Here is a 13,098-nt window from a genome sequence, read left to right as displayed (position 1 = left end):
TCTGGGGAGTTTGGTGGCTAGCGGAAGTGTTTAAACTCAGAAGAGTGTTCCTGGAGCCACTTTGTAGCAATTCTAGAAATTTAGGGTATCGGATTGTCCTGCTGGAATTGCCCAAGTCCATCGGAATCCACAACGGACATGAATGGATGCAGGTGACCAGACATGATGCTTAAGTACGTGTCACCTGCCAGTGTCGTATCTAGACGTATCAGGGGTCCAATATCACTCCAACTGCACACGCCCCACACCACTGCAGAGCCTCCACCAGATTGAACAGTCCCCTGCTGACATACAAGGTCCACGGATTCATGAGGTGGTCTCCATACCCATAAATTTCCATGCGCTCGAAACAATTTGAAGCGAGACTCATCCCACCAGGCAACATGTTTCCAGTGATCAACAGTCCAATGTCGGTGTTGACGGGCCCAGGCGAGGCGTAAAGCTTTGTGTCGTGCTAGTCGTCAAGGCTACAAGAGGGGGCTTTCGGCTCTGAAAGCCCATATCGATGATGTTTCGTTCAATGGTTCGCACGCTGACAACTTGTTCGTGACCCAGCATTGAAATCTGCAGCAATTTGTGGAAGGGTTGCAATTCTGTTACGTGGAACGGTTCTCTTCAGTAGTCGTTGGTCCCGTTCTTGCTGGATCTTTTTCTGGCTGCAGCAATGTCGGAGATTTGATGTTTTACCGGACTCCTGATATTCCATTGTCATTCGTGAAAAGGCCGTACGGGAAAATCCTCACTTCATGCTAGTTCGGAGATGCTGTGTCCCACCGCTCGTGCTTCGCCAGTAACACCACAGTCAATCTCACTTAAATCTTGAAAACTTGCCATTATAGCAGCACTAACCGATCAAACAAGTGGGTCAGGCACTTGTCTTATATAGGCACTGCCGACAGCAGTGCCGTATTCTGCCTGTTTACATACCTCTGTATTTGAATACGCATGCCTATTCCAGTTTCTTTGGTGCTTCGGTGTAGTCCTGGACATTATATAAGAAGATAAAGCCTTCCTTTCAACTCCAGTTCTTGGTAATGAAGTCACGGTTCAAGTGAGTGGTCGCTTGAGTGATTAACATGTGTAGCTCTTGGAAACAGTTGCTCATATGGAAGCAATGAACGTCAACGATGTTGGATCTGTTTTGTTGATACGACTTTTGAATTGTGTTTTCCTACTTTACGACGTCGAAATCAGAATGACACACCGAAACCTCGCCCCTGAGTTTCCTGAATAAATGTGGACATTAGCTAGACTTCTAGCAAGATGAACAGCATCATTGGTATGGCATGGATTGTCCGTTAATTTATGAATGCAATTTTTCGGTAGTGATGGATTCGTCGGTGATGTGTACGTTACCGATCACGGATCCCTCACATCTCAATCGTATGCCTGTTTCATGTAAGCAAAGCTCATGCGCAGACCTTGGGTTCAGGTTCAGTAGTCACACTTCTTTGCTGTCTCACTGACCCATAAGAACACTCGAAGTCAATTAAAAATTACGGTGCACCACCCACGAATAATCCCAATGAGAAATCAGTAGCTGTGACGTACACGCACGGATAAACAAATGAGTACAGTTGCAGAAAAATTGGGTTATTTATTCAAGAGAAAGTTCTTCCCAAATTGAGAAAGTCAGTGACGCTTTGGTCCACCTCTGACGCTTATGCAAGTAATTGTTCGGTTTGGCATTGATTGGTAGAGTTGTCGGATGTCTTCTGAGGCATATTGTCCCAAATTTGTCGAGTTGGTACGTTACATCATCAACATCCTGAGCTGGTTAGAGGGCTTTGACCATAATGCTCCAAACGCTCTCTATTGGGGAGAGATCCTGCTACTTTGTTAGACAGGGTAGGGTTTGGCAAAAATAAGTCAGTCATTAGAAATCTCATCGTTGGCGGGAAGTGGTTATCTTGCTGCCATGGAGGACAAAAAAGTGGATCGTAGAATATCGTCGATCTAACGCTGTCCTCTAATGGTGCCACACATGACAAGCAAAGGGATCCTCATAGGAAATGAAATGGAACCTCCGATCATCACATCTGGTGGTCGGGCCGTATGGCAGGTGACAGGTTAGTAGGCCGGCTGAGGTGGCCGAGCGGTTCTAGGCGCTACAGACTGGAACCGCGTGACCGCTCCGGTCGCAGGTTCGATCCTGACTAGGGCATGGATGTGTGTCATGTCCTTAGGTTAGTTAGGTTTAAGTAGTTCTAAGTTCTAGGGGACTGATGACCTCGGAAGTTTAGTCCCATAGTGCTCTGAGCCATTTGACGGGTTAGTACCCCTCTGCTCTCCACGGCGTCTCCAGATACGTCGCAACTGGTCGTTGGGGCTCATTTCGAAGCGGGACTCATCAATGATGACAGTTGTAATCCAGTCAATGAGATTCCAGGTTTCGATAACTACCAAAAACGTATGTGAAGACGCCTAGGAGAGCGGTAGGATACCAACGTGACTGTCACCTGCAATATGGCCCGAAAACCAGAAGTGATAGCATGACCGCTCTGGTTGTCATTCGCGGCCCCCTTATAGCACAGCGGTACGTCGACGATATTCTATGCCCCTTTTTGTCGACCTTCATGACAAGCCAACCTGGGATTACAATTCAGCAAGATAATGGCCACCCGCACACGGCGAGACTTTCTACTGTTTGTCTTCGCGCTTGCCAAACCCTGCCTTGGCCAGCACGTTCGCTGGATCTCTCCCCAATAGAGAACGTTTCGAGCATTATGGGGAGGGTCCTCCAACCAGCTCTGGATTTTGGCGATCTAACAGAATGATTGACAGAATTTGTCACGATATCCCTCAGAACGACACCCAACATTTCTATCAATCAGTGACAAGCCGAATAACTGTTTTCATAACGCCAGAGATGGACCAACGAGTTATTGACCTGCTTCATCAGTGAAGCTCTTTCTTTCGTATAAATTACCAAGTTAGTGAAATTGTAACTTTTTTTTTATATATCTACAGATTTCTGTAGCGTTCGGATAATTCCTTCGTGGTGTGTCACCTAATTTGTCTTAGACTGTATAACTTGCGTCAACCTCACTTCAAAAGTTCCACAGATATCTACGATTTCAACAATATTGGCGATAAAATGTCTGACATGTTTTAGTACAGTATTAATTTCTTTACATCAATGTGTATTATATCGCTGTAGTATAGCATACAAGATTTTGCAATATAGAGAAATCTAGCAAATGAACAGTATATATACGAAAATCTGAGAAGTAGATGTGGCACGTAATTAATTTAAGAATTATAATAGTCACAATCTCGCATTACACTAACAATGTAATTATTTTCGCAGTATGCATCTAAGTGAGTACCAATCATATCCAGTACATCAGTAAGCACGTCATAGTGCTGATCAGTAGTCGGTGGCTATGAGTCGTGTAGATGAGGGGGATGCGGTTTCTTTGAGTTGTTTCAGCCTAAGTTTTTGAAGTCATCCATGTTTTTAATGTTCCGTGCTTCAAAAGGTTAGAAGGGAACGCTGATAGGACCACTTTATTGTCTATTTTTCTGTCTGTCCGGCTTTTAAAACCCGTTTTTCCAAGGAACGGGTAAAGGTGTCAATTTGAGATTTGTATCAAATACTAAGATCGATGGTGACTTGGCGTTGTAAATAATTTAAGCTTATAAGTTAATGCAATCAAAAGATACGGCCATTTAGGTCACAAATTTTGATACTCGCAAACTCACTCAACGTATAGATGAACAATATCTATCCTTCTCGAGCGTGATCATGTAACTGTGCCGGCACGGTAGCTCAGCGTGTTGTCACGGGTCTGGTAAATGGAATGATCGTATGGCATTGTTGGCCGGTAGGTCCCACTCGGTTTCGGCCGCCAAGAGCAAGTCTTATTTCAGTCGGCGCCACATCGGGCGACTAGCGGCCAGTGATGAGGATGAAATGACGATTAGGACAACTCACAACAACCAGTCCACAAGCAGAAAAGATCTCCAAGCTGGCCGGGAATAGAACCTGGGTTCGGGGCATGGGAGGCAACCACTTTACCACCCAGCTAAACAGGCGGACAGGGGTCTCGTGGCCCTCTGTAATAAAAAGAAACTGAGTAAAGTATTCAACGATCAACCAGATGTGCTGTCATGTGACGTCCGCCCAGACCAAACGCCGAGAACAATAACGAACAGAATGAGAAAAAATTTGAAAAAAATGTTAAGTTCCTGACTGAAAAGAGAGGACATGGAATCGAATCTCGGTAGAACCAAGGACTTTTCCGTTTTCGTTTTAACATAGGCTTCAACTGTTAACGAAATGAGGAATTGAAACTTCCTGGCAGATTAAAACTGTGTGCCGGACCGAGATTCGAACTCGGGACCTTTGCCTTTCGCCGGCAAGTGCTGTACAAACTGAGCTACCCAAGCACGACTCACGCCCCCTCCTCACAGCTTTACTTCTGCCAGCACCTCGTCTCCTACCTTCCAAACTTTACTGAAGCTCTTCTGTGAACCTTGCAGAACTAGCACTCCTGAAAGAAACGATACTGCGGAGACATGGCTTAGCCACAGCCTACGGGATGTTTCCATTCTGGAGACATGAGGAATTGCCTGAAGCAATGTGTGGTTCGGATTCCACAAACTGTGAGAGGCCTTTCCGCGGTCCAATGCCTGGGCTGTTAGGGACACGCAGGTCGCCCAAGTGGCGTCGAATTTGTTGTTGACAGCAGGAAGAGTAAGCCTGTGACTGCGCCCCTTTACCTGCCTAGTATGTGTGCAGGACATTAACTGGAAAGTACCCTGCGTTAAAAACAGCTTTTATTTTCTGGAACCCCATAGAATTTGCGAGGCTCTACGCTTCATGCTATCTTATTCTCTGGAAGTTAGCTGTGAAATTTTGGATGTAAAAATGCAAAGTCTTCTAAAATGTTTTCTCATTTCTTGGATGGGGAACGGGGTGGTATGAACCACCTCATTACCCCCATCCCCCACCCCTTCCTCTTCGGATCTGTCCCTGGGACAGGTCACACAAAATGCTTGTGTTTCGCTGGAGTTAAAGAAGAAGTGACAACACCCGATGATCACTGTGTATCACCATAAGGTTCAATGCACTTGGGAGGAGTTCTTTAAAATTTTATTTTCTCTAAACAATTAGGCGGTTATACTGAACTCAATCGAAGGCTTTCCCGACGTCAAGAATCACGTCGTGAACTTGGGCTTGTCCGGCTCCTGTGTTGTAGATCACGTAAAAAACATGGCTCTGAGCCCTATGGGACTTTACAAATGGTTCAAATGGCTCTGAGCACCGTGGGACTTAACGTCTGAGGTCATCGGTCCCCTAGAACTTAGAACTACTCAAACCTAACTAACCTAAGGACATACATCCATGCTCGAGGCAGGATTCGAACCTGCGACCGTAGCGGTCGCGCGGTTCCAGACTGAGCGCCTAGAACCGCTCGGTCATACTGGCTGGCATATCACGTTAATGAAGAGAGCTATATTACCTTGACGTGGCCTGTGGCGCAGGTGATGGCTACGTAATTCGTCATTTCCTGAACTCTATAAATCCAGTGACAGAAAAATATGTGTAACTTGTCCTGAATGGTGTTCTGCTTATCTCTAGCGACACGCAGTTTCACGATAGCATTCTTTCTAACTAAATCTGAAAGATACGGTTATTAATGCCTTGCCTTCACGTGTGAAGATCTCAAATTAATTGAGTGGTTGATGATGAACATAATCTGAAAATGAGGCGTCTACAAGTCTACGACTTTTGGGCGATTCTGAGGCACGCATAAAGTTGGATGAAATAAGAGCTATATGAATTGGGCGGCGCAAATCTCCACACCACATTTCGTATGCCAAAGCAAGCAGCATGTGTACTCACTTGCTGATGTGGACCGCAGGCGTCGCCTTGCTACCTGCGTCTGGTGCGTCGCTGCTCGCTGCCAACCTGTTCTGACGCGCACTCGTTGCCCCCACCACTTCACAGAGCGACAGCGCTGCGTTTATCTCTTCCCGTTAGCGATTGCGCCATACCAGCGTTCAGTGAAATGTTTTCTTGCAACAGGTTCTTCAGAGTGCTGGTGCGATGATGATGGTGTTTGGTTTGCGGGGCGCTCAATTTTTTCACAGTCCTATTTTTTTTACACAGCCCAATCTAGCCACTGTCATGAATGATGATGATGATGATGATGAAATGATGAAGACAACACAAACACTCAGTCCCCGGGCAGAGAAAATCCCCAATCCAGCTGGGAATCAAACCCAGGGCCCCGTGAATCCAGCAACGCTAGCCACCACACCACGAGCTGCGGACTGCAGGAACGACAGGTGCATATCAAGAGAAAAGCTTATGTTGATAATTGCAAATCATATCGGCATGAAATGTGTTTACAGCTGTAACACCCGCTTTATAGAACCCGTAATGAACACCCTTTTCTTGCAAAAATAAATAGAAAAATCAGTCATCCTGACAGTGATGACAGCTACTGATGATAAAATTTACACTCTTGACAGTTTGATTAACAAGAATGTTACGTAAATACTAATGCTTATCATAAAGAAAGAACTGGATGAAAGAATATCATATAATACGAAACAGAAACTTTAAAAAAAGAATTCAAAAATTGTTATTTGCGAAGGTTAAATCCCAGACCATAAATTGACCAAAGACAACATTTATCCTAGAAGAGAGTTGTAGCCGCATGGAGTTGTAAGTTCGCTGTGACTACAATTTAACTCGGCAATGGAGATGTTAACTTCACTTGTCTCTTGTACTCTTGCAACAGTAGTAAGCATGATAAGCACTATTAGATTGTTTTATAACCGATCTGAAGTTTAAAAGTCTTACGGTTGGAAGAATTAGTCAGAAATCGGACTGAAGTAAAATCATCTTTACCGTTTAGACAGATAACGGGATCGATGATATACGTGACAGAAAAATAACTCGTATGATTGTTGATTTGTGATGGGAATTAACATCCGTGATACTTAATAGTCACGAACATCAAAGGACACAGAAAGAGGCTGATCGCCGACATAAACTCAATTATTAGACTTGAATAGGCAACAGATAAACGCAATCACGAAGAACTTACAATTGCGCCGTGTTCTCAGAAGCTATCGTCAAAGTCACAATTGCTGATGCTAACAGACGCAATTCCCTGAATGAAAAATTAGTGTGTATGCTCAGTGTAGCAACAAATAATTACGAAAGACAACAAACCTTAATTCAACTTTAATTCTTCGTGTGCCGGCCTGAGTGCCCGAGCGGTTCTAGGCGCTACAGTCTTGAACGATGTGAACGCTACGGTCGCAGATTCGAATCCTGCCTCGGACATGTATATGTGTGATGTCCTTAGGTTAGTTAGGTTTAAGTAGTGCTATGTTCTAGGGGACTGATGACCTCAGAAGTTAAGTCCCATGGTGCTCAGAGCCATTTGAAACATTTTGAACCAATTCTTAGTATCGCATACGTCATTTAATGGATATTTAAAGTGTATTTGTGGAATCAACTGATTCTTCGTATAACATAAAAGTGAAAAGTGATTTAGTGACAATTTAACTGTAAACAGCAATAAATTTACACCGAAACACGACGCATTCTGAACATTGCTCAAGGGTATGTTACCTCTGGAATTACGTCGTGTAGTTGTTGAATACGCGAAGTAGCGACGCCTTGACGACGGAATAATAATTTACAACTCAATATTCTAGCAAAACCCATGATGTGACATCGGCTTGGGTGATGGATTGATGATTGAAGACACTATATTTTCAACGGTTGAATATCCATTCTGAAACCGGGCATAAGAACTACATTCAGCAAGTTCGCGAAAACATGAAAAGTCTGTCGAACTTTTGGTTATCATTTCAGATCGAGGGAGTCATCGCGTTATCGATTGGAGCAGTCGCTATATTTATAAGTGGACAAGATCGATAGACATCGAACACCAGTGCTTTAATTACAAGCAAGGGCGGTGCACACACTCCGGCGTGCTGCTTCATCGAGACGTTGATATCGGTTTTGAGAGGCAGTATCTGAAAAATAACCAAACCGCGCGAGGAGTTTTTTTATAATAGTTACAGTTTGGCGTTGTCGTTATCGACGGGCGCCGTTCCACGTCATCTCGACTGGGACACCCATCACCATCGAGCCGAGACAAAACGAGACGTCACACAGCATCTTTGTCGGGGCAGTCACAACCACTGCCTGCAAAAGTATTCGAGTCACAATGTTTACTCTCTCCCCGAGCGGCCTCGAAGAATATAAAGTGCAGGATGACCTCGCTTCTTAACGTCCTCTAGCGCCTGCTCTCTCAAGGTTGTTGTTACGGCCAAGGCCTTCTGAGGTCACGGTTCCCACAGGTCTCCAAACCGATCGGGATCGCCACCAGACTGCTGCCGAAACAACATTTTCGTTTGTTCTTAACTCAATGCCATTTTAATGAAGGAGTGAACTAACATCAAATACAGCCCAACCCGAGAAACGAGAAACTATTGGTTATACCGCACGCGCAGGCTGCTGTGACATGAGTTGTGAAATATGCACGTGGCTCCACGTTGTCAGAGTAAAAAGAGGAATGGGGTGACGAGCTATGGGAGAACCATTCCGTTAAAGAGCAACCCAGCCAACAACTAGTTATTTAACGAGAATGCTCTATTTTTGCTTTTCAAACATATACATCTTTTTTAAGCAGAAGGCTGTGTTTCCAGTTGATGACAAGTGACGGAGAATGTACAGCTTACTTGCTAGTAGACTCTTCAATCCCTTTCAAGTTTGACTTGTCAGTCCACTTTCAAGATAAAATACTTTTTATTACAAAAAAAGAATGGTGAGGTTGCACGTATCTACATGAGTACCCCAAAACGCACCTAACGGTGGGTGGCGGACGGTACTTCTGGTGCTAACAACTGATCACCCCTTCGCTGTTAAATTCGCGAATGGCGCAGGGAAAAATGATTGAAAGGTAACCTTCTGCTTTAGCTCTAATTTCTCGACTTTTCTGTTGTGGTTGTTCGACTCTTCCTGGAAAGTACTCTCTCGAAATTTGAACAGGAAACCTCTCTGTGGTGCACAGCGCCTCTCTTGTAGCCTCTGCCGCTGGAGTTTGTTGAGCATCTCTGCAACGCTCTCGCGTGGACTAAACGATCCTATGACGAAACGTGCAGCTCTTCGTTGGATTTTCTCTGTCTCATGTATGAGTCCCAATTGGAAACCGCCCCACACTGATGAACGACACTTTGAGAATCTGTCGAACGAACGTCTTGTAAGCAACTTCCTTAAGGTATGAGTTACTTTACTTTGGGTTCTTCGTATGAATACCGTCAGTCGGCCATCTGCTTTTCCTATTCTTTATTTTACGTGATCATTCCACCTAAGGTCGCTCCAGATAGATATTCCTAGGTATTTTAATATTTTACTTTTTATTGTTACCAGTAACTTGTCGTCAACAGTGTAGTTGTGCAGTAGCAGATTTATTTTGCTATTTATGCGCAATATGTTACATTTACTTACGTTCAGGGTCAACTGCACTCCCTGCACAATTCATGAATTCTCTGAAGGACTTTTAGCAAATCCTTACTGTCTTCCGGCGTTGCGACCTTTTAACCAACAACCACACCATCTGCGAACAGCCTTAAAGAGCTACCAATGCATTCTACTAGACCAGGTATATACATTCTTAACAGCAACTGCCGATGTAGTAACAGAGCGGAATGAGTTTCGGAAGATCTGTTTCTGCGGAATCTGTGTTGATTTTCATAGATGTGATTTTCGTTTTCTCCTGAAACGTCATGATACGTGGGAATATACTATGTTCCATAACTGTATCAGATTTATGTCAATGAAATAGGCCTGTAACTAAGTGCATCTGGTCTACCCTTCTCGAAAACGGGAATGACCTGCGCTTTTTCCAGTGGCTAGGTACCCTTCGTTGTTCTAGCGACCTACGATAAGCCGTTGCTAGAAGGGGAGCAAGCTCTTTCGCATAAACTCTGTGGAATCTTAGAGGTATCTCCTTTGGTCCTGATTCCTTTCCACTACAAAAGGATTGTTTTTCTGTTACGCAATCACTTATCTCAATATCTGCCATATGGAAATTCGTACGACGGTTGAAAGGAGAGATCGTGTTACGATGTTTCGCCGTGAAACAATTTCGGAAGAGCGAAGTCTGATTTGGGCCTCCTACCTGATGTATTCCTTTTCGGTGTAATAGCCGTTAGTGAGTCTCTGGATATGTGGTTTCGAACCGTTTACTGATTTTACGTAAGACCAAAACCTGTGATTTGTAGCCTCAGAATCGTCGTTTTTCAAGGACCAGCAGCTGTCAGAAAACGTTGTGGTACTCTATGTGTCTTTATAATGCTTTTCCATGCGAGAGAAGTCCTGCTAGAAACGTTCTGCATGTTTATCACTAATGGCGCAAGGTTTGCGAAAAGAAAGCTAAAGCATCATTCAAGAAAGGCAGTTTAAATGACATGTTACATTTCATAGGAACAGTATGATATAAGTAATTATTGTAGAGGAATGTTTATGTGAACTTGTGCATGAACCTGTACATGAACTAAGCTGAAGTTTTGTACAACACAAACACAAATTTTACCAAATACAATTTAATGTGCGGCAGTTGCAAGTATAAATGTTTGGGGTAAGCAAGACGTTTATTCACCACAGTTGTCAGTCACTACCAAAAACTGCCAGAACTGTAAATACTGAGATAAATGTGGCTACAAACATAACGTGATTCTGTATGTTCAAATGTGAATCATCAGCACTACTGTCTAACCATATTCAGTTTTTGGATAAATATTTCTGAACTGAGGGTCTTGTGTGGTAAATCCTGCCACACTTCAGTTATTTTTCTACAGTTAAATCTGTTAAATATAAAAGTTTAGCCAAAGAAGAGTAACCAATAGGCCGAGTTTTCTAGGAATGCAATAGGCAGAAGATAGCGGTATGCTAGAAAGTAGAAAAGGCAAAGAAATTAAAGTTTTTCATTAGTTTAGCTAGCACATCAACTGGCTGCACTAAGCAGAAGCAGTGATATAGCTATGCAGCAAAAATACTCACCACTGTAAGTCAGTAAGAGAGAGAGAGGGAGAGAGAGAGAGAGAGACAGAGACAGAGACAGAGACAGAGATATATTCCTTATCTCTTCTTATGTGAACCAACAAGGTCTACCTCAGACACAATAACATATTTCAGAGACTTGATAGTGCATTTAAGTGTAAAGTTAAGATAGTGCATTAAACTGTAAAGAAAACACAGTGGAACAAGGACTGCTGAGTGCTAGTAAAGATGCAGGCCTCATTCTGTCACAATAAAGAAAGCTCTACATCATTAAATTTTCTGGTATCTGTAAATACTTCAGTTATCTATTTTTGAATATCATTGTGAGAAGGACATCTGTTTAGAAAATTTTTGCACCAATTTGAAGTACTTCCAGAAGACAGCATTCACAGCACCCTGTGTCATCAGTACCACAGGATGTCATCTGAATTAAAAATGTCCCTTCAATGTTTCAATGCTTATTAGACAGAGCACTTCACGGGCTGAAACCAAAGATATGTATGTTATCTTTTGACAACATAATACTTTTTCCAGAAATGTAAAAGACCATCACTACAGGCACTTCTGAGAGCCAGGGCCTGTCTGTTCAGTGGGGCCAGCATCAGCAAACTACACAACTTCCAACAGTGTGGCAAAAATGTTCAGCAGACTCAGAACAGCGTATCTTAAACTTAGTATACATTAAGTGTCATTTTGTTCAAACAAAAGTTGATTACCGCAGGCATATTATCAGTGAAGAGGGAGTAAGAGTGGATAATCTTCTCATGTCAGCCATGCATGGTTTTGTAACACCACAGACAACAAAACATTTGCAATAATTTCTTGGCCATCTAACTTTGTAAAGGGGTTTTCTGAAAATGCATGACTGTTAGTTTGGTTACTTCAGAAGGAAGTTAAGTTTCAGGGGCATCATAATGTCAAGGGCCATTTCATAAATTGAATGATATACTGATATCTGATCCTGTATTAGTATTTCCTGATTTCGAGAAACAATTTTATACTTCCCTGTGATGCAAGTACAGTGTGTTAAGCTATAACCAGAGTCGAAATTACAATAGAAATGAACAACCAGTGGCGTACACATCTAGAAAGTTGAACAAGGCTGAACGGAATAACTCAAGAACTGAAAAAGAGATGTTTGCATTAATTTATGGAATTTCTTATTTTCGTTGTTATTTTTATGGTAAGAAATTTATAGTGGTAACAAAAGGTAGCCAAACAGTATGTAACATTTCACTTTATGACTAGATGAAAATTCGTGTGTAGTTTTGCGACAATTATTCACCTGAAGTCGATCCCTTCATGTATTTCAGAATGTGATTTTCAGATAATTAATAGATTTTGTCGCATCTAAGCTTCCCTCACGGCTCATATTACAAAATTTGCTGTACGCTGCGATTCCACTGTAACTGGATTAAGATACCTTGACTACAAGTTTGGCAACGAGCTACAGAGTGATGAAGGTTCTCCACATTCCAACCCTGAAGTTAATTTGAAATACTCCTAACATCCTAATCCCAACCGATCTGCTCTTTGTGTCCAGTTTGCTGGCGACCTTTGTTACTGAATGCAGCTACGTTGAGGTCTTGCGTTTCTTTCATGATGAACTGCGACTCCTAACTAGCTACAAGAAAAAGCAGAAAGAAAATTTCTAACATCAGAAATTTTAATCATGAAAACTGAATGAAAGTCACACACATTTTGGGAAACGGAGTGGGAAATTGCACTGAAGGAATTTTTTAAATGTGACTATTGGAGTAACCAAAACAGTTTCCCCGGAATGTACATGATGGTTGCAAGATAATATCTGTAAGGCTCTACGATACAGATGGCAGTTTTATTAAGAGGTATGACTGTTTAGCCCGCATCTCGTGGTCGTGCGGTAGCGTTCTCGCTTCCCACGCCCGGGTTCCCGGGTTCGATTCCCGGCGGGGTCAGGGATTTTCTCTGCCTCGTGATGGCTGGGTGTTGTGTGATGTCCTTAGGTTAGTTAGGTTTAAGTAGTTCTAAGTTCTAGGGGACTGATGACCATAGATGTTAAGTCCCATAGTGCTCAGAGC

The 13,098-nt window shown here is 43.0% G+C and overlaps 1 protein-coding gene across 2 annotated transcripts in view; it reads right to left on the bottom strand.

The window, feature by feature from the left end:
• LOC126236298 (macrophage mannose receptor 1-like) overlaps window positions 1-5,936 on the bottom strand; it is a 74,133-nt gene extending 68,197 nt beyond the window's left edge. Inside the window, exon 1 of one of the 2 annotated variants that reach the window (XM_049945492.1) lies at window positions 5,852-5,936. The gene's annotated coding sequence lies outside the window, so the exon portion shown is untranslated. The remainder of the gene's footprint in view (window positions 1-5,851) is intronic. The other variant, XM_049945493.1, reaches the window with a different exon arrangement.
• Between the last annotated feature and the right edge of the window lie 7,162 nt (window positions 5,937-13,098).

The sequence above is a fragment of the Schistocerca nitens genome, chromosome 2, assembly GCF_023898315.1.
Source record: "Schistocerca nitens isolate TAMUIC-IGC-003100 chromosome 2, iqSchNite1.1, whole genome shotgun sequence".
NCBI lineage: Eukaryota > Metazoa > Arthropoda > Insecta > Orthoptera > Acrididae > Schistocerca > Schistocerca nitens.
This window is presented reverse-complemented; position numbering and strand designations above follow the sequence as displayed.